The sequence below is a fragment of the Henckelia pumila genome, chromosome 4, assembly GCF_033568475.1.
Source record: "Henckelia pumila isolate YLH828 chromosome 4, ASM3356847v2, whole genome shotgun sequence".
Classification (NCBI taxonomy): domain Eukaryota; kingdom Viridiplantae; phylum Streptophyta; class Magnoliopsida; order Lamiales; family Gesneriaceae; genus Henckelia; species Henckelia pumila.
The window spans coordinates 124,373,188-124,396,820 of record NC_133123.1 but is presented as its reverse complement, the minus strand read 5'-3'; the positions used below and the strand labels follow the sequence as shown (position 1 = coordinate 124,396,820).

At 31.7% G+C, this 23,633-nt stretch overlaps 1 non-coding gene and 1 pseudogene across 1 annotated transcript; both read right to left on the bottom strand.

The window, feature by feature from the left end:
* Window positions 1-256: 256 nt before the first annotated feature.
* Window positions 257-2,912, bottom strand: LOC140861679 (receptor-like protein EIX2; annotated as a pseudogene).
* Window positions 2,913-22,110: 19,198 nt separating this feature from the next.
* Window positions 22,111-22,216, bottom strand: LOC140869970 (small nucleolar RNA R71). The gene has a single exon (XR_012146956.1). It is a non-coding gene; the product is annotated as a small nucleolar RNA R71 (small nucleolar RNA).
* Window positions 22,217-23,633: the final 1,417 nt, after the last annotated feature.

Here is a 23,633-nt window from a genome sequence, read left to right as displayed (position 1 = left end):
AGCGATTCCTAAAACGGGCTTTGCTCAGCTCGACTCTCACATATACAAAGTCTTCAAGAGTGTTCAACAATTTGAAATACGCGAATCTTGCTGAATTTCTTACTTGTATCGTCCCGAAGATCCCCCAAAATCCAATAACAAAACCAAATACCATGCATATATAAAATCCTTTAGTAATGAACTCGTCGTCTTCATGTTCCCGATTGTTCATTACATTGTAGTCGTTATTGAAGTTTGAATCTTGATGATTGCTCTCATCTTCTCCAGGACAAGATTTGTTGAGTATGGGACGTCCACAAAGCCCTTCATTTTCCGCATAGGCAGATTCGTCAAATTTTGTATATCCACGCGGAATTCTACCCGACAAGTTGTTGTAGGATAAGTTCAAAACTCCTAGAGAACTTAATTCGGAAATGCCAATCGAAATACTTCCAGAGAGGTGGTTTTTAGAAAGATCGAGGGAATTCAAGTATTTCAGGTGGCCAATGTTTTGAGGAATTTGTCCACGTTTCTTGAAAGATTCAAGGTAACTAGGCCATCAAGTTTTGTGATTTCAGAGGGAATATCACCATCGAAACGATTTTCGGACAGATCAATAAGCTTAACAAGTAGCAAACCTTTCACATATTTGATCTCTTTTCCTTTCCACATAATGTATGCACCATCACGTAAGCTATCATACTGTAAATCCGCTAATTCCTCTATATATATAATTATAAGCGTATCCATACGATTTCGGATCAGCAACTGCTTCTTTGGTCATCCCACTAAGATTATAAAAGCATTCCGGTATGGGTCCTGAAATCATGTTTGAAGAGAGGTCTAAGAGTTGGATATTTTGTAGTCTACAAATGCTCAAAGGTATTGTCCCATTAAAATCATTAAACTTCACGCTTAGAACAATCAGGTGTGATAATGCATCTCCAATCCAGGTTGGTATATTGCCAGACAGCACATTTTCTCCAAGTTCAATCGAGTTCAAATCCTTGCAGTTCCTCAATGATTCAGGGATTCCACCTGATAAACTATTGTTCCTCAAATTCAATGAAACCAACGCTTCTAACGAGCCAATTGAGTTGGGATTTCTCCAACGAAATGATTGTTGGCCAAATTGAGAAAGGTCAACATGGTAGAGTTGGCGACACAATTCGGCAGATGGCCGGAGAATAGGTTATCCGAGAGGTCAATAACTGCCCACGCATCATTATTGCACAAAAAAGTGACGACCTCTAATTTTGTTTCTTGATAGATCCAACATTATCCAACCTACAGTTTCGCTAAACTTGAAAAAGGATTCAGGAAGGATGCCACGTATCTCGTTATTTGATGCATTGAGATACATTGGTCTAGAAGCTAATTCACCAAACCAACGGGGAATGATATCTGCAATTTGACAACTCGAGATGTCAAGAAATTCTAATTTCTTTGGAATTGAAGCCATTGCGGAAAACGATGTCCTATTTTACATCCGGAGAGACCCAAGGCTTTTAGTTGAAATGGAGGAACCCAATGTGGGCTACAATTTACTGTTAACAGTGAGTTATAAGACAAGTCAAGTTTTTGCAGACGAGATAGATTGAACAAATGTGACTCTGTAACTATGCCTTCTAAGTTATTTGAACCTAAACCCAAATCCTGGAGGAATGGATAATTAGTTGTGAGATCTGGTATTGTACCAGTGAAATTATTTGATGACAAATCTAGATGATGAATCAGACGTGGAATATTGAGGAAGGCCTTTTCAATGGAACCAATGAGTTTATTTTCGCCAAGTCCGAGAATAGTTCAAGAATGAAAACCTTGAAAAATCAGGTAATGAACCACTTATCATATTACCACTTAAATCTAGGTGCTGCAGTTTCTTCTCCAGAGGCCCGGACAAGTTCATCATTAATTCCGAAAGTGGAGCAGTTATATGGTTCCATCGCAAACCCAAGTGTATCAAATTACTCATATTTCCCAAGGATTTAGGAATCCCACCTTGGAGTACATTTCCAGAGAGAATGAGATGTTCAAGGAAGATCTGGTTATCAAAACTAACAGAAAGGAGATCTGTTCTACGGTTGAAAGAGAAATCAATGAAAGTGTAGCTTTTGCTGAAGTTTAAGAACCATTGAAACATGGAAGACGAGATATGGTCGTTCCCTAACAGGTCGAGTATAGCAAGAGGAGCAGAAGAATTGATAAAAGGAAGAGAAGAAGGGTGGACGTCTTTACTAATTGTTTGATGGAGGTTAATTTACTAATTGCTTGTAACCAATTGGATGCTTTTCCGAGTTTAACATAACTGAGGTCAAGAAATTTGAGTGAACCAAGACGAGAGAGCCAATCAAGATTGTCACTATAGAGACCAATATTCCAACTAAAATCAAGATATATCAACTTGGAAAGGTTTGCAACACTTGGCGGAATTGATTTACTAAAATTAGCAAAGGAAAGATTGAGATACCGTAATTTCTCAAATGAACCGATGAACTCCGGAAAATTGGAACTGCCAAAATCATTGTAACTGAGGTCTAGGTAAGTCAAGTGCTTCAGTTCAAGCAATGAAGAGCTTACCTTACCTTTCAGACGGACAATTCTCATAGAAACCGGTATTGGCTGAGCCATTAGATTCAATTGTGTTACGTGATTAGTTCGATTATGGCAGTGAACACCTCTCCATTTGCAGCACTCCTTTTTATAATTTCCAACTCCCCAAGAAGAGAGTCGACCATATTCATCAACAAGCTCGTCTTTGAACTTAAGAAGAGCTTGTCTTTCCCTCTCAAGACACCTGATGTTACTCGTATAATGCTGCCCAAAAACACCTCCTGAGCTCATTATAAGAATAGTTGAGAAAAGGTGAAGAAGATGGAAGATTTTGTTCGGAGTGGCCATATTATACATGTTTTTCAATATAGTTGGTAAGTGCAAACTGCAATATATCCCTCAAATGTAATAATGATATGATTTATATCTCAGCACAATTAATTACTGCCAATTATATATGTAGCATAGCTCCCAAATAATTCAAACTCACGATGATCCCATTCACACTACAAAGCATTTTCACACTCTTCATATATAACGCGTACATGTGAAGAGCATGTTTCCTGAAGCTTAACTTTACTACCACAAATGGTATGGTATTATATATTATTTGAATCAATCGACTTTGTCTTGTTTAAGAAAAAAATTAAATTAACTTAATCTTGTATTCAATGCTCTGACAATGAAAAATGTTGCAGCTATGTCTGTATATAATTGAGTCGAACATGTTTTTGCATTTTGTTAAATTTTCGTATAGCGTACGATTTTTAAACGTGTCTGGCTCATATTTACAAATAAATGAATTGTATTTTTCAATCCACATCTATTACTATTAGTCATGATCCAATAAATCACATCATCCTAAGGTTTAACTAATTTTTTTAATCTATTTTTTGTCCTTATTTTCTTTTAACTCATTTTTCCAAATTTGTCACAATTTGAATACAAAGTTATAAATTCAAAATGAAAAAATTTGTTCATCTTTTTATAGATAACTAGTAAGAAACACGTGCTTCGCACGTGAAAATATTTTATTTGTGATCAATTAGACATCTGATTGAATTAAAGATGATATTCATATTGAAAACACTCATATATGTGAAGATAAATATAGCCAATTAAGTCAATATATAACTAAATATGTCAATTTTTGGGGTTGTTACATTTTTGTATCTTTAATAAAGTGATTATTGCATATACTACCCCTGTAAAATCATAAGATTGCTAAAAGCCCCTTTCGAATATTAACCCCTCGTGTTTTCAAATTATGCGCACAAATACTCTGAAAGAACGTACTGACAAAGAGTTGAGTGCTTAATTTTTGAAAATATAGGGTGGTATATACTCAAAATTAAAAAAAATATAGGGAGCTAATAGATAATTCTTTTTTCATAAGAGATTTTTAGCAATATTCTCGGTATTTAACAATGGTTATGTATGCAATTTCCCCTTACTTATTAGATATTTCAACTTTGTTGGAACTTTGTATACTTTTGATATTTAAGAAACTAATCAAGTAAAGCCAGTACTAAACTGTACTCGGTCAACAAGCAAACCAAAGTAGAAGAATAGTTCAGTCTTGGAGCCAAACTGAAGACATCAACTGAGTTGATCGTTGAGTACCAAAGGTCAACCAAAGCAAAAGAGATGGACTGTATTAAGTTTAGGAAGGTAAATTGAATCAATCTCACTTAAGCTATATTGTGACAATTGATTAGAGCTAAACTAAAACCATCAAAGTCATTAAGTGTCATCGAGCAGTCGAGCAAATGAATTATCTTCACATGACAAACTGCATTCAGTTTAGGAAGGATTCCTCAAAAGGCAGACTGATCCAACAATGCTAGACTGAATCATCTAGAGTACACATGGCCTATAGTGAATCAACCCTACTCTTTTGGACATATATACTTTTTCGTACAGACCAGACGCCGCATAAACAGAGCACAACAGTGTACGATGTTCTTACAGAATATCTGCGGAAAAGATCGACAAGATAACGAATTTGATTTGAATTTAAAAGAACCGTTGTCCGCCAAGGATAAATACACATAAACAGGGGCACTTGAGAATCATCAGGGTTCTTAAAATAGTACTCGCACATATACTTTCACTGTCTGAGGTAAAATGAACATCTTCAGTTTATTCACACAAGCACATATATCTGTGTAATGAAGATCATATTTTGCTAAGTGTTGAGTTGTAGCACAAGTGTTGTATCTATAATTTATCAGTTTGTTACTGCAAACCTCGTTGTAACAAGAATAAGTCAAAGGGCCGAGTTTTTCAGTCTAGGGGTTGTGGGATAGATAATTATGTGTAAATCCTAATCTTAGAGTTTAGTGTTGCAAGTCGATTGTAACAGTCAAAATCTTCTATAGTTAATCCTTACGAGATGGAAGAAGGCGTGACATAAGAGTCTTTGAAATCTTTGAACTAAAATCTCCTAACATCCAGAAATAAACTCTTGTGCATCATACTACAGTAATATCAAGAAATCATTTAGATAGTGGTTCCTCACCCGGAGCAACCGTTAGGACCGATCCTAACAAACTTTATTTTACCTTTTTCTTGATAATTTATCTATTTTTTAAACACTTTCAATCATGGACGTATGTGTTATGTTATTCATCAATTATATATTTTTATATTATATTTCTTGATTATTTTGAATATTCCATTTTAGTAATTGACCTCAAATTAATTGCTATAGTATCTTAACATAAATTCGAATTGTTTTCTATTTAATAAATAATGACATAATTAAAATAAGCAACTCGAAAAAAAAAATCCTAAAGCCTATTTTCAATTATAAATTATTTTTCATGTCAGTGAATCTTTGGTGTCAATTTCTATGCATGTTAATATTTTTTTCTTTAACTAATTTACATTAAAATATTAAAATACTCTTACTTTCTCACATACTTTGCACATAAGTTCTTTTCCACTTATTATGCTCAAGGTAATAAAATTCATTCTCATACCAATTGTGTAACTCATTCTCATATTAATTCAATTTTCAAATTTAATTTATTTGTTATTCATTGAAGTAATATGAACAATAATTTTTCTTTTAATTAAGTACTTATTAATAGTTACAGTACTCTTAAATTTAAACTAAGTACTTATTAATTAATAATTTTATATTATTCAATAATTGAGTTCTCTTAATCAATTACTATTTATTTGAATTTTGACTCCAGCATACCCCAATTACATCTTACCACTATCCAATTTGGTCTAATTAATACCCATTATCGAAATTTTTTATACATTGTATATGATTTTGTGAAAACAAGAAATCTACCTATCTAGTTAATTATTCCTGCATCTAAATGCTCACTATGTTGTGCTTGTAATGCTCGATTTTTCCAACATTAATTTTCATCATGTCCCTCAAGTATATAGTTTGTCACATATTTTTATTCCGTCCAACTATATTTAGTGTACTCAATAATTACTATCAAATAAAGATGAATTATTAGTCAATAAATTTTAAATTTTAATTATTATATGATATCTATAATACTTAATTTTTGTATAATAGTACCGGAACATGGTATGAGTTACCTAATTTCTTGAATCATACTATTTATAATTTAGAGTATTCAATTGATATCTAGTAAAGCACATACCAAATACATAGTTATTCTATTATTGACTAAATTTAAAAATGGACGTGTATGAAAATAAAGTAATTAAATTGTTATGAAAATTATATCAAGAAACTTTCGTGTTCGACATTTTAAAAAATAAATTAATAAAAATGATTTGTGAGAATCCTAAATTACAAAAGTATGACCTACTATTTCATACCATTATATATAGTGCTCATATGTTGAATATCAATAATTTCAACCGTCTTATTCCCAAAAAAAAAAAATGATAATTTTTTTTAGCCATTGTAATAGCTTTGAGTGGTTCTCGATGTTGTGTCAATTTATATTAACCTTTATTTTTGTCACTTCACTTCCAAAATATCCATTTCATCAAGAATAAAAAAGATTCTTCTTTTACATTGACCAACACTCCATTCTCCATTTTTCATCCTTTCTTATTATTATTATTATTATTATTATTATTATTATATGTATTCATAAACAAAAGCAATAGCTTGATTTCGATCATTAGAGGTGTCAAAATGGGTTAGGCTCATCGAGTTGGCCCGCCCCGCGCGTAAAAAATTGGTGGGTTAGGTTGGCAATTTTCCAACCCGCCTAAAAGATGGGCCGACCCGCACCGCCCCGCCTAAAGGTGGGTTGTGGTGGGTTGCGGGTTGGCCCGTAAAAATCCGCCAATTTACACGTGAACCCGCCAGGTTGACCCGCCCCGCCACCTAAAATAGGTGGGTTGGGTTGATGTTTTCCCAACCCGCTTAAAAGGTGGGCCGGTCTGGCCCGCCCCGCTGGCCTGTTTTGACACCTCTAATTTTGATGATAACAAAACTTGTTGAGAAGTTACTAACTTGAAATTTAATACTAAAATATAAAAATAACTTCAATTAAAGCAAATAATAATAAATCAAATCAAAGTTGTAAGAAAAAAATATTTGTATTTCTAACGGATTTATTTAACTGTGTAGTTGGTAGTAGAGCTGTCAAACGGGCTAACCCATGGCGGGCCGGGCTGGCCCATTAGAAACCTACCTTTTGGAGGGTCGATGGCGGGCCGACCCACCATCCTGGCGAGCTGAAAATCCTCAACCTAACCCAACCAAGGGTGGATTGCGGGTTAGGCGGGCCGGCCCGAGGGTTGGATCATGACAAATAAAAATAAATAAATAAAATTATAATTAATTATAAATATCATTTCATAAATAAATATTAATAAAAACATATTAATAAAAATTTTAATTATTGATTTCATATGTGTAAATTTTATATAAAGTAATTAATACAAAAATAATCACAACTTTTATTAAAAATACATATATAAAAATAAAAATAAAAATAAATTATTAATTTTTCAGGCCCGCGGGCAAACTCACGCGGGTCGCGGGTCTAGGCGGGTTGGCCCATCTAAGCCCACCTTTTGTTGAGTTGACAAAATTTCAACTCAACCCACTTAAATTGTGTGGCGGGCCAGGCCAACTCGACGAGTCTAACTCAAATTGACGGCTATAGCTGATAGATGTTAAATTGAAAGTAAGTTGCTATAATATAATTTCAACACAACAAAGTTTCTGCCGCAGCTATTTGTTATAACATGTCTCATAGCTCAGTGATTAAAATGACCAGCTACCAAAACGATTGATCATCCCACTAAAAAAATACATGTCAATTTAATACTGGCTTGACGAATTTAGATGCTATTTAGGCAAATTGTATGCAATTGATATTATAACCAGATTGATAGAACCATTTTTGATATTTTGGTCATATCTCCCAACTTGTTTATATAAATGGAACGATTCAGTATGTGTTGTGAAGCTAAGACGACTATCTCCACAAATAAAAGTTTTAATTGGAGATTAAAAAGCTGATAAATCACGATGAATTTGTTGGTTTTGTATAGGATGAAAAAAGAGTACTTCAAGCATGAATACATTATCGTATTTCGAGCATATATATATCTCATACGAACTTTAAAGTTCTAGGTTCTTGATTCTATGAAAACCCAAAACAAAGAGATCATACAACTTTCGTATTTATCACTTTGTACAAATATAAAAAATTAAGAATTATAATTAAGAAATATGACCAGTTAGACATCCAATTGAACCAGATAGACACCATCCACCATATCTAGATTGAATCAGATCTGTCAAACCAACCAGTCCACCATTTCAAAAAAATTAACTCTATGTTATAAGAAAATTGTTAGCAACAGTTGATTGAATTATTCTACTATTTTTTGAGATACATTTTGAAGCATTTGTGTGTTTGCTAAAATACCAAAATAAATTTTTTTTCAACCCATGGATAGATAAATTGAAATTCATTTAGAATGGAGAGTCATTTAAATATATTTATACAAAAAATACAAACAGGAGGAGACCTTAGGAGAGCAAGGATAAAAGTGGATTCAAAAAATTACATGCACCCAAAATAATAATCAGCAAAGGGAAAAAATAAAAGCGGATACCCAACTTCAATGTTCTGAATATCAAAACTTAGCATCTAAAATAAAGAGAGTTGATATTTACACTCCAATTTTTGTTATTTGCACTCCATTTGTGAATAAATTTTCACTCCATTTTACACATGAAGTGGAGTGTAAATAACACAAAATGGAGTGTAAATATCAACTCCCAAAATAAAATAGAAAACCACAACACCTAAGTTTGCAAGTAAATCCCAACACAACACATTGAATTAAATAAATGAAATACCAAATGAGATCATCATCATTTCAATTAAATGATTAAATGTTATGTATAATTTATAATTACCATAATTAATGTCAATGTCAAAGTTTTAAAAGGTTAAACGTTATGAATTAATTTAAAAAGAAAAAAAAACCTTTCACTAAAAATAAAAATAATTATTTTTTATTTTTATTTTTATATTAAATTTTGAAAAAAATTACATAACAAAATATTAATTTTAATTAGCGAAGGTAGAAAATAACATTGTTTTGAAAACGAAAATAATTATGAAAATTAATAAGTTTTCAACACAACTTCAAGAAGTAGTCGTTCTGTGAAGAGCAAAAAGTTTTTTTTTTTTTTTTTTTAAAAAAAAACAAAACAAAAAATTTGTGACAGATGCGTATAAATTTTATAGTTTTATCAATTCCGGAAATCATGATGTTTAATCGGAAATGCCAAAAACCGGAAATGTTAATTTCGTAGAAGCGAAATAATAATGTATCATTCGCAATTTTTTTTAATGATTTTTCTAGCTATCATTGGAAAAGATCATTTGTGATTAGAGGGTGTTTGACAGAGCTTAAAAGCTCTTTCAAATAGCATATAATCTATTTTAGAGCTTTTAAACTCTGAAATTGTGTGATAAATTTTTTAAAAACCAGCTTATAAGCTGTCAAAATAAGCTGTTTGACAGCTTATAAGCTGTTTTTTAAAAAAAAGAAGGGGAGAGATATTTTTTTTCAAAAAAATCTTATTTTAATATTTTATCTCTCTAAAATATTCTTAAACATTTTCATAAATCTCCATCATATCCTCCACCAATTAAATATTAAATATTATTTTTTAAAAAAAATTAAAAATCACATAAATTTTCTAAAGTAAAATATTAAAAAAAAATTATTTTTTAATATAGATTTATTCTAAAATTATTTTCGTATATGCATAACTCGAAACATTATTTTAATATAATTATACCATTTTTGGTAATTTTGACAATAAAAAATCTTATAATACTAAACATATAAACATCTTTAAGTTGTTTAAAATTTAAAATAAGTTTATTCAAACAATTTAACAACTTATTTTTAAAATAAGTTCTAGAAACTTATATGGTCGTAAAACTGCTTTTAAGCTCTTTTTAATAAGTTTCGTCAAACACTCTCTAAAAATAATTAAAAACAAGTGATGATATTGATTATTAAATAAATTAACATTTATATAAACACAAGTATTTTCTTTCTTTTTTATGTTTTAGTTATAATATATATATATATATATATATATATATATATATATATATATATATATGTATTATTAATTAGAACATGATATATTCGTTTGTATCCGAAAATGATTAAACTATCAAACAAGATAATTAATTATGTAAATATATCTGCCGAATTCGTCGACAAGCTCGTCTTTGAACTTGAGAAGAGCTTGTCTCTCCCTCTCAAAACACCTCACTTGAGTACTTTCATTTTTGAAAATCAAAGAAAGCAGAACAGTTAACGAAAGAAGAAGATTGAGAGTTTTATGACGTTCAGTGATCATTATTATAATTCACAGGTGGGTTCGCTGGGATTGAAGGGATCTTGATGTTTTAATTTGGTGGTTTGATTGAATAATTCAAATGATTGTAACCAAAGATTTTAAAGATAAAATTTGTTGGGGGTGGGGTCTCACCTGTGTTCGATTCAGCTTCACTTGTACAAAATTGGCGCTCTCACCATTAACTACCGGAGGGTCGCGGTTGGGTGAGGGCAGATATATAGCCATTAAATGATATTGATATTTGTTGCATTTAGTCATTAATAAATAATAATTTCAAGTCAAATGGTCAATTGTGCTGTAGAAGAAACAAATACCTTAAAGTAAATTTTTTTTTGAGACAACCTTAAAGTAAATTTTTAGTGAATCGCGAACATTCCCAAAATTCTTTTAGTAGTCTAATTGAAAATAGAAAGAAAAAAATGAGTTGGGTAAAGTGCATCTCCTAGTGAAATCTCAAAAAGAACAACTTTCGTGGTAAAGTCACGAGTTTTTGCTCGTTGTTGATTATGATAGTGGTAACCATTCGAGTCAAATAAAAAGCTTTTAGAATTCAAAACCAAATTTATTTGAAAGACTAGGGTATAAATATACTGAGTTCACTTTCCAAGTTTGCTGGCAATTATATTTTATATGATTTAAATTGATTTTTGTTGTTTATCAAACAATGGGTCGTGTCCCCTGTCCAGCCCGAGAGAAAAAAGAATGTCCCAGCTCCTACCCAATAATATTCAAAATCCAATCCTCGGGAGAGCCGAGAAAAGAAAAAAAAAACATCTCAAATTTACAATTTCAGATTTTTGGGGAACCGTACAAGGAGAACCAATTGGAGAAGAAAACAAAAATCTTTTTAAACTTAAGATATGTAACAAGTTTTATTTCAGATTAGAAATCTAAATGATATCTATTATTTATACAATTATGAATTAACGGTATTTTATCTTCTTGAAATCAAGATCTCCGTATGATGTAAATAATTTTATTTAAAGTAAAACATGAATTTTGTAAAACAACAAAATACTATAATGTAAAAAAAAAGAAGAAAAAGAAGAAGAAGAAGAAGATAAATGTCATTATAACATATTTTAAATTGCTCGCATATAGTTAAGTATATATCAATTTCTTGATAAAACATAATAAAATAGTATATACACAGAATTGGTAATAAACAGAAGAGAAATATATATAGGAAGAAAATAATGGTTATATTATATCTAAACTTTTTTAGATTGATGATATATGAAAAGGATAGATTTCAACCTAGCATATGGGTAATACCCCAATGATAGATCTAATGTCTCATGATTTGTCACGTCAACAATATATAATTAATTACGCCTATGTGTAAAAATACGAACCGTTGGATGCATGATTTGGGTATTACCCATATGCTAAGATCTCATCTATGAAAAGGGTATGACTAAAGCAGTAAAGTGATCAAATTTTAAATAATGTGACATATAACATATATTTTTTCATGTAAGTAAATATTTGTTGTAATTAATTTTAATACTTTTCAAAAGTTACAAAAGATTAATAAATTACATCTAACATACCAGAAGAAATACATAAAATAAAAAAATGCAATTGGATAATGAAGTTATTAGATAACATATCATTTTTTAATATATTATTAATTATTTTTTAATATATTATTAGAAATAGATTCAAGAGGTTAGAATAAATAAAGTAGTTTATTTATTAAATAATAATAATAACATGCTTTATTTTTACAGCTAATTAACGAGTCATTTTTGTATAAGTAGACAAGAAAAGTAAATGACATCATATTTATTTAAATTTTATAAGTAAACACAAATATATACATTGTTTATGGCTCAATATATGTCTAATAATAAATTGTAAGTTTTTTGTTCCAAAATAAAAAAATTATGAATCCGAGAGTATTGAACATTGATATCATATATTAGACAAATATAGAGATCATTTGAATAACAATGACCATAATAGTTATCTATGGATAGATTTCAACCTAGCATATGCATATTACCCCAATAATAGATCTAATGTCTCATGATTTGCCACGTCAATAATATATAATTAATTACGCCTATGTATAAAAATACAAACCATTGGATGCATGATTTGAGTATTACTCATGTGCTAAGATCTCATCTACCAGTTATCTATATCTAATATCTAATATAATATTCTATTAAAAATGAGGAGTTGAATTGTATAATGTCTATTTTGCCCTTATATTCATATTATATTACTTGTGTTAAGTTTGTATTGTCCTCTTACCTTCTTCATTTATTGTGCTAAATAATCTAATCTAATCTAATCTAATATTTTTATTAAAAAGAAGAAGTTGAATTGTATAATGTCTATTTGCCCTTATATCCATATTATATTAATTGTGTTAAGTTTGTATTGTCCTCTTGACTTCTTCATTTATTGTGTTAAATAAATAAATTAAATATGTTGTAATTGTGTCTATTTTATCCTTATATTCATATTGTAATTGTGTTAAATTTGTGTTATCTTCTTATATATAATTTTGTCCTTATATTTAATTTTTATCTATCTATTCTATTAAAAAGGAGAAGTTGAATTGTATAATGTTCATTTTGCCCTTGTATCCATATTATATTAATTGTGTTAAAATTTTATTGTCCTCCTATTTTCTTCATTTATTGTGTTAAATAAATAAATTAAATATGAGTTTAATTGTGGCCATTTTACCCTTATATCCATATTGTAATTGTGTTAAATTTGTGTTGTCCTCTTATAATTGTGTCCTTATATTTAATGCCCATTTTCTTTGTATATATGTGTAATTATGTCAAATTTGTGTTGTCTTCTTATCTTTTTTCATTTATTGTGTTAAATAAATAATTTAATCGGAGTTTTATTTCTTTTTTTTGTGTGTTAACTAATTAATTGTATCCACATTTTGATTTGTATGTATTTAAATTATTATGTCAAATTTGTGTTTGAGATCTTAATTTTAGATAATGCATTCAAAATTAAGCATGATAATAATAATTAACACGTAGTGAAATATGAAATTCATATGTGTCTATGAAAAAAATTTCTTAATATGATAGATATATAAAATATAATGGCTGACGATTGAGTTAAAGATCATAAATAAATTGAGTTAAAATAGACCAAACTGATAGATTTTTTTTAAATAAACTATATAATTAGTAAATTAAAAATACCTTATCTATATATTTAGTAATTAATTAATAAATATAAATATCGCATGAAATACTAAATAGATATAAATCTAATTAAAAATTAGGGAAAATTGCTTTTTTGGTCCTGTATGTTTGTCACTTTGCGATTTCAGTCCTTTATATTTTTAGATTTCAGTTTTAGTCCATTATCTTTATTTTTTTTTGGCAATTTTAGTCTTTTTTCTGACGTGGCGCCAATTCAATGCTGATGTGGAGCTGACGTGTACAATGCCACGTAAGCATTTTCGAATAAAAAGGACCAAAATTGCCAAAAATCAGAACATGCGGGACTAAAACTGAAATATGAAAACATAGAGGACCAAAATCTCAAAGTGTTTGTATATACAGGACTAAATTTGCAATTTTTCCTAAAAATTATAAAATATATAATAACAATTAAATATAAGAGGTGTGATCGATTCAGTTTTATAAATGAAAATTTTGGCACCGCGTCGTATAATGAGGTGTTTTGTCTTTAAATTATTGTGTCAAATTTGAGTTTGAGATCTTAATTTTAAATAGTTCATTCAAAATTAAGCATTATAAAAATAATTAATGTGTAGTGATAGATGAGATTGATACGCATGTCTATGGAATAATGTACTCTTATCCTTTTAATTTATTGTGTAAAATAAATAACGTAAAACTGTGTTTTATTTATCTTTTTGTGTGTTAACTAATTAATTATATCCACATTGTGATTAATTTGTATGTTTTTGAATTATTGTGTCAAATTTATGTATGAAATCTTAATTTTAAATAGTGCATTCAAAATTAAACATTATAAAATAATTAACGCGTAGTGATATATGAGATTGATATGTGTCTATGGAAGAAATTTTTAATATATACTAGCTACCGAAGCACACGCATTGCGTGTGTAATGATCTATATGTACACGTGTATGACACACTTTTATTTTTAAATAAATAGTCTCTTAGGTCATCTCCAATCCAGTACGCTATTTTGGTGTAACACTAACCTCAAAATAGTGTAATTCTTACACCAAATTCAAAACTGATCTCCAACCCATCAACTCTAAAATTTACACTAAATAGAATATTCTTGAAATATTCTCTATTATTTTATTCACAATAACTAATTTATTCCACAAAATATTTTTAAACATCATAATTAAAATATATAAAATAATTTCTATATCGATATTCATTAAAAATATTAATGAATTAAAATTTTAAATTAAATCTATTTTAAGAATTTTGTAATAAATAAACTTTTTCAAATAAATAGTTACAAATTTGCATAATAATATAATTAAATTTTTAGTAATTAAACTTAAAAATATTATGATAACCAATTAAAATCTAAAAAAAAAAACAACTAACCCTAAAATAGGGTTGCTACAGCGTTGCACAAAATTTGGTGCAACACTATAGCGTTGCACCAACCTAGCGCCAAAAATGGCGTTGGGTTGGAGCAACGAGAAGCTCTTATTAAGGTATTTGTGGATAAACATTATTAAAATCATGAGTTTGAAGAAGTGCTAAAAGAATTTTGTATCAACTGAAAATATCATAAAGAGAGAAAATGATTGAATGACGTAAATTAAATGCATCTAATATTTTTTGTCGCTCTTGTCGTCGAGATATGACATTTTCACCTTCGGATTAATTTATTTTATAAAAAATTTTAATAATAAAAATTAAATGAATAATGTAAATCAAAATAAAAACCGAAAACAATAATCAATGACAGAATTTTGTATTTAGTATATACAATACCAAGAAAATTGAGAGTAACATTAGAGACATTCAAAGTGGAGATGTTATGAGTTCAATCTCATGTCTTTTGATTGATTGTCTTTTGATTCATTGAAGCGATGCACTTAATTGATGTTCATAAGCAAAAGTGCATGGGGAAGAATAAGCTACTGAAACTATAGGCGCTATAAATAACAATGATAATCCATCAAAGATTAATAAAATACGCACCATAACAACTAATATTGTGGCCTTCTATGGTGTCATAGATAATGGGTTAGGGAAAAGAAGGCACATCATATCACAAACATAAAAATCATAGAGTTCCAAAATTAAAAATTATTTAGAATATTGATTGATGCTAAAATTGGAACAAAATTCATCACAAAGGCCATATCCTATCACATTACGTACCCCATAATAAATAACTCAAGAAAGGTCATACTTGAATCTCTAAACTATTAGAGATTCAAGTTTATATCTTTCTCAATTGTTAGCCTGAAGATGTCGAAAGTCCATGACTTGAGCACAACTTAACTACAATCCTAGTAGCCTCCAACTAGTGTCCTGAAAGAACATGTTGTACACATGTCTTTTAAATTGTTTCCTTATTGCATTCGTTTTCTCTATTTAGAGTTTTGTCTTTCTTAGACAAGTTTTAAATTGGTAATAGTTGTTATATCTTTATTCGAAATATTTGATTTCTAATGATATATTGTTTCCATGCTTTGTAGGTTCTTATTTATGGAAACATATTAAAGATCTATTTATAGGAGTGCATGGACCGATCAGAAGGAAGAATGAAATAGAAAAAACTCGAGAGACAAGAGAGTGAACGTAGAGAGCAAAATACATAGAGAATTACTGCAGAAATTCTGGAGCTTTGAAGATAGAATTGTTGAAGAATTTCTGGAGTATTCATCGTTGCTACGTTGTGTTGCCGAGTAGTGTTGGAAACACTGAACAACACACGAGTGAAGTATTGTTCTGAAAGTGGTTCTTTGATTTTTGTTTTTCGGTTTAGAACTTCCTATTGGTTTATTATTCTAGTTCTTACTAGTTTTTAGGAAGTCATTTATTTTCTCAATCTGTTGAGAAAATTAGTTTGTCATAAACAATCACTAGTTGGGTTTTGTAAACTGATTTGATTTTCTAGTGATTATTTCGCCATGAGGCATCGTACAAGTACTTAGTACTTGTGCATAAATATCTCTGTGATATTTTTTTTTAATGTTAGTTAATTATTCTGCTTCATAGTGTTCTCTTGAAGTGCTGACAACACTGAAAGATAACTCACAATCGAAAAGTTTTCAAGTATTTCTGTGATTTCAGACTGTCCAAACCTAACAAGTGGCGTCAGAGACATTCACTTGACAATACTAAGTGTGATTCTGTTTTTGTATTTGACAGGACATAACAATGGAGATACCTTATTCAGGAACTGCTGTCCTCCAATTTTGGATTAATCCAACTACGCTATCTGGAAAGTTAGGATGCGTGTCTACATCAAGTAGATTGATGAAAAAGCTTGGCAGCGTGTGTTACAAGGATGGAATCCACCAAGGAGAACCAATGAGGAAGGAGATTCTCTCCTCAAACCAGAAACAGACTGGAACGCCGATGAAACGGCTGCTTCTAATATGAACAACAAAGCACTTAATGCTATATTTACTTCTATTCATTCTAACATGTTTTCACTGGTCACTAACTGTGTATGTGCTAAACAGGCTTGGGAAAAAATTCAAATGCACTGTGAAGGATCCGAAAGTGTGCGTCGAACCAAAAGAAGGATTCTCACTACTCAATTTGAAAATCTGAGAATGGAAGAGAGTGAGACAATTGATGATTATGAATAGCGCTTGAGGAAGATCGAGAATGAGGCAATTGATCTTGGTGATGCTATTTCGAATGAACGCCTGGTGAGCAAAGTGTTGAGATCACTGCCGAAAAGATTTCAAATGAAGATTTGTGCAATTAATGAATCAAAAGACACATCAATTCTGGGATTGGATGAATTGATGAGTTACTTCGAACTTATGAGTTGGAGATGAATTTTGGAAAAAAGGACAAAGGTAATTATATTGCACTTCAAGTTTCTAATGACCCATACAATGATTTTGTTGATCTGACACAGGGATTCAATGAGTCTGATCTAGGAGATGATTCCATTGCCCTTCTTACCAAACAATTTGGTAACTACTTGAAGAGAATGAGAGATTATAAGAAACCTGGTCAGAAACCTAAAGTTTTGAATGCTCCTGCTGTTGGAAAACCATTGAGGATATGCGGACCAGAACAGACTACCATTCCTTCAAAGAGTCAAAATCACTTTCAGAAAGAAGGAAAAACACTGACTATCTCAAAGAAGTTTGAGCCTGTGAAGTGTCATGAGTGCACAGTCTTTGGTCACTATGCTAATGAGTTCCCAACCAGACTTCACAAAGAAATGTGTGCTTCCCTAAGTGATGATGAAGATGAGGAAGGTGCAGAACAAGGAGAAGAAGAGACTCACAATGCACTGTCAGTTCTGGTACAGTAGAAAAATAGTGTTGTCACTGGTGTCACAACAATTTGCCACAACACTGACCAAAAGGTACTTTGTCTGAATGCATCTGTTTTCGGAGACTCTAATCAGGAAGCTGGTGAAGTAAAACTCTCTTGGGATAATGCTCAGAAGATGTATGAAGAATTGCATAATGATTGGATATTAAGGAACAAGTCAAATTCTGCTTTAACAAAGGAGAACAGTGAGCTGAAAGCTTCAGTGGCAAGACTAGAAGTTGTTCTGAGCAAAAAGGATTTAGAACTATGCAAGGTCAAAGAAGAGCTTGGAAGAGCCAATGCAACTCTCACAAAGTTTAATTCAAGCAAGACCAAACTGGATTCAATTCTAATGATGGGAAAAGATGATAGAGATGGTCTAAGCTTTCAAAACAGCAAGTTTGAAGTTGGGGATTCGTCACAAACTGTTTTTGTCAAAGAGAACAGTAATTCGGTTAGTGTTCCAATTGCAACTCCAAAGGAAAAGCCAATTCCATTGAAGACACAAGCTCTTGTTTAGAGGAAAAAGCGAAGAAGCGTAGGTTTGTTTGTCATTACTGTCACAAGCAAGGTCACATCAAGCCTTATTGTTTTAAGCTCAGGTATGACTATATGTACTGGAATACCAGACAAGTGTTGCCAACACTGAACCAGAACACTGCCTGGAAGAAAAATTCTGAGAAAAAGGTTTGGGTACCAAAAGCTAAATCCAGTTGTAATGTTGTTTATACTTCCTTGAAAACTAATGTTGCAGGTCATTGGTACTTTGACAGTGACAGTTCACGTCACATGACAGGATTGAAGAAGTATCTTTCTGACTATGTTGAACAGGATAAAGGAAAAATGACATATGGAGGAGGAGCAAATGGAAAGATTATTGGAAAAGGAACCTTGAATGTAGAAGGACTACCTAAGCTTCACAATGTTCTACACGTAGAAGGATTAAATGCTAATCTTATTAGCATTAGTCAACTTTGTGATGATGATCTTTATGTTAAATTTGATAAGAATTTGTGACAAATTTTTTATAAGAGTAATTCGTGTGTTTTGACAGGGTCTAGATCATCGGACAACTGTTATCAACTTGGAGAGGAAATTGCTTGCAAATTCACCAAGGTTGATGATTTGAATTTATGGCATTAGGACATGCTAACTTCAAATCACTGAAGAAACTGAGCAAGTATGATGTTGTATGTGGGATGCCAAATTTAACTTCTGGAGTTCCATACGTATGTGGAGATTGTCAAAAAGGTAAGCAAACTCGTGAGTCACATCCAGTGTTACAACACTGTGGGACAACACGATGTCTTGAACTCCTACACATGGACTTAATGGGACCTATGGAGGTTGAAAGCTGTGGAGGTAAGAGATATTCTTTTGTGTGTGTTGATGACTTTTCAAGGTACTCATGGGTAAGTTTTCTAAGAGAAAAGTCTGAGACATTTGAAGCTTTCAAGAAATTAATAAAACAGATTACTAACTTGTATTCTTTGAAGGTTATCAGGATTCAAACTGACCATGGTAAGGAATTTGAAAACTCATTGTTTGATCAATTCTGTGAAAAGGAAGGAATATCACATGAATATTCAGCACCTAAGACACCTCAGCAGAATGGCATTGCCGAAAGGAAAAACAGAACCCTCCAAGAGATGGGAAGGGTGATGTTAAGCTCGAAAAATTTTGCAAAAATATTTTGGGCTTAGGCTTTAAATACTGCATGTCATATATCCAATATGGTGTATTTAAGGAAAGGTTCTACTATGACTTCCTATGAAATTCTCATGGGAAAGAGGCCTAACCTTAAATACTTTCATGTATTTGGATGCATATGTTATTTTTTGAATGACAGGATGCAGTTGTCTAAGTTTGATTCAAAGAGCGATAAGTGTTTATTTCTTGGATATGCTTTAAATAGTCGAGCTTATCGTATATTTAATTTGAGAACTAGAACTATCATTGAATCTATTTACGTTATATTTGATGATTATGCAGAACTGAAAGGGAAAACAATTGAAGACAGTATTGATGATCTGCTGGATATTGTTGTTCCCCAGACTGATTCCAGTGTTGTCACTAGTGTTGTCTCACCTGAAAAATCACCCAGCACAACACTGAGTCCAACGCTAAATATGAATGAACAAAATACAGAAGATCAGGATGATTTTGAAGATGAAATACAAGATGCTGGACATGATGTACCAAGCAGAATTCAAAAAAACCATTCTACTTCACAAATCATAGGAGATGCACAAGGAAGGATGCAAACCCAAAGAAAGGAAAAAGTTGATTATCGAAAGATGAGTGAGTTAGTGTGCATGACTTCCGCATACTCTCAGGTAAGATATTCTTGCTTTGTGTTTAGTATTGAACCAAAAAATGTTGATGAAGCCTTAAAAGATGAGTTTTGGGTCAATGCTATGCATGATGAACTTGAAAAATTTGTTAGGAATGATGTGTGGATCTTAGTCCCTCCACCTGATCACAGTAATATCATTAGAACAAAGTGGATTTTTAAGAATAAAACTGATGAATCAGGAAATATAGTAAGGAACAAGGCTAGGTTGGTAGCTCAAGGGTATACACAAGTTGAGGGGGTGGACTTTGATGAAACCTTCGCACCTGTAGCCCGAATAGAATCTGTTAGGCTATTATTGGCTATTGCATGTCACATGAAAATGAAACTTTTTCAAATGAATGTCAAAAGCACATTTTTGAATGGAATTTTGAGTGAAGAAGTTTATGTAAGACAACCTAAGGGATTTGAAGATCCACATCATCTTGATCATGTTTATAAGCTGAAGAAGGCCTTATATGGATTGAAACAAGTACCTCGTGCTTGGTATGGAAGACTCATGAAATATTTGCTTGACATTGGATTCAAAAGAGGTGAGGTGAATAAAACACTTTTTGTTCAAAAAGTACAAGGTAACATTCTTATTTGTCAAATCTATGTTGATGATATTTTGATTGATATATTAGAATTATTCATTCGGTTTATTTGTGTTTTCCTGAATTGATTGCGTTCAATTTACTGGCCATAGATTGAATGATATTTTATTTAGAATCTATCACTCGAGAGAGGAGATTTTGAATACGACATAGGAAAATACATCTTTGGTGTTTATATTGTTCGAGAGGCATATAAATCCATAGAAGTCATAGAAGAATTCTTGTGCTATTTACCGGATTTAATAATTGAACTTTAATAGAGATATTGAGTTTTCTATTGAATACGAATTTCTGCTTGACACTCGAGAGAGGTAGTAGAAAATAATAGGAATTCTTGGCTAATAAACTAGAAGAATTTATGATATAGATTTCTTTATGAATTAACTTGGTGGATGGTTAAGTGATGTCGAACCTCTAGAATTTGTCTCTCATTGAATTTTCGTCTTGCGAACTCGTCGTTAATTAATTTTATTTATTGCAAAATTTAGTTTGATATAACTCAAATCATTCTCGTAGCTCTACATAGGATTAAGATTTGATTAGTTGCAAATATTCAATACAATATCATTTTATTCATTCTCTGTGGGATCGACTTGGACTCATTTTCTATATTAAAACTTGACACCGGGCACTTGCGGGCACAAAATTAAGCAACAAGTTTTTGGCGCCGTTGCCAGGGAGTGAATTTTATTTGATTTATATTAAATTGTGCTAATTAGTCTTAATTTAGATTTAGAGCATTTTATTTCATTTTGTTGGTTCTAATTTAAAATTTTTTTTTCTGTCTATGCAGTTTATGCAAAAAAGCCAAAGTTACGACTCACTGCTCTTTGATCCGGAAATCGAAAAAACTGCTAAAGCTTTGAAAAAAGATAGAAGAGAAGAGTTGCAACAAATGGCTGAAGAAAGAGAAAGAGGAAGAGTTGTTAATAATGCCCCGGTGCCGATCAGAGATCACTTTCGACCAGTGATCAATACTCATTATTCTGGGATAGCTAGGCAGAATATCACAGTAAATAATTTTGAGTTGAAGCCAGCTCTGATTAATATGGTGCAGCAAAATCAGTTTAGGGGTGCAGCTACTAAAGATCCAAATTTGCACCTGGGTACTTTTCTGGATATTGCTGACACAGTAAAGATTCACGGTGTTACTGAGGACACCATCAAACTACGATTGTTACCGTTCTCTCTTAGGACAATGCTCGTAGTTGGTTGCAATCACTACCACTTGGGAGTATTACTACATGGGATGATATGGCTTCCAAATTTTTGGCTAAGTATTTCCCGCCTGCTAAGTCGGTTCAGTTGAAAATAGAGATCACTACATTCAAACAACAAGATTATGAGCTACTGTATGAAGCTTGGGAGCAGTACAAGGAATTTCTTAGGAAGTGCCCGAACCATAATTTTCCAGATTGGGAACAGATCGAATTATTCTACAATGGTTTGAATGGCCCAACGAGGATTTCTGTGGATGCTGCAGCTGAAGGTTCAATATTTTCTAAATTTCCTGAACATGCTTATGAGATGCTTGAGCAAATGACTGTTAACAGTTATCAGTGGCCGAGTAAGAGATCTGCAATAAGAAAGCCTGCTGGAATTTATGAGGTTGATGCATTCACTGCTTTTACTGCTCAGATGGCTACTATTTATACACAGTTGGCTGCACTGGCCAAAGGGAATCAAAGTTCTATTGAGACAGCATCACTGGCGACTACCGTAAATTCTGCTGATGGATTTGAGAGTGTGGAGCAAGCTCAATATGTGAACAACAAAAATTACAACAACTATTGAGGTAATCCTATACCCAATCAATATCATCCTAGTTTGCGTAATCATGAGAATTTTTCATATGCAAATAATAATAATGTATTGAATCCTCCACCGGGGTTCAATAATCAAAAGGATGAGGGTAGATCATCTTTGGAGGATTTGGTTGGTAATTTTATTTTTGAGTCCACAAAAAGATTTGAGAGAACTGAGAATAGACTTGATAATATGGAGATATACTTGACCAATGTGGGTGCTTCTATGAAAAATCTTGAAATACAAATTGGTCAACTTGCAAATGCCTTGACAAATCAGCAGAGAGGATCTTTTCCTAGCAACATTGAGGTGAATCCAATAGAGCAATGCAAGGCTATTACTTTGAGAAGTGGTAAGGAAGTTGGGGTAGATGAACCAAAAGTATTGGATGATGAGGATCGAGTTGAAGAGATTGGGGTTGAATCTGAAGAATCTGTCAGTAAAAATTCTAGCAAGTCTGCAGTTATGCCTGAGAAACCGCCTGTGCCAAAAACTGTTCTACCATATCCTCAGTGGTTCAAGAAAAAAACGTTGGATGATAAGTTTTCTAAGTTTCTTGACATCTTCAAGAAAATTCATATAAATATTCCATTCGCCGATGCATTGGAGCAGATGCCACACTATGCAAAATTCATGAAGGATGTGATGGCAAGAAAGAGAAAGCTTGAAGAATTTGAGACGGTGAATTTGACTGAAGAGTGCAGCGCCATCCTGCAAAAGAAACTACCACAAAAATTGAAAGATCCAAGGAGTTTTACTATTCCTTGTATTATTGGTGGTGCGACTGTTAATAGGGCATTATGTGATTTAGGTGCAAGTATTAATTTAATGTCTTTGTCTATTTTCAGGTCTTTGGAGCTTAGCGAGGTGAAACCAACCACGATTACTCTGCAGTTGGCAGACCGTTCTCTGACATATCCTCGAGGAGTTGTGGAAGATGTATTGGTAAAAGTAGATAAATTTATTTTTCCTGCTGACTTTGTAGTACTTGATATGGAAGAAGATCAAGATGTCCCTCTA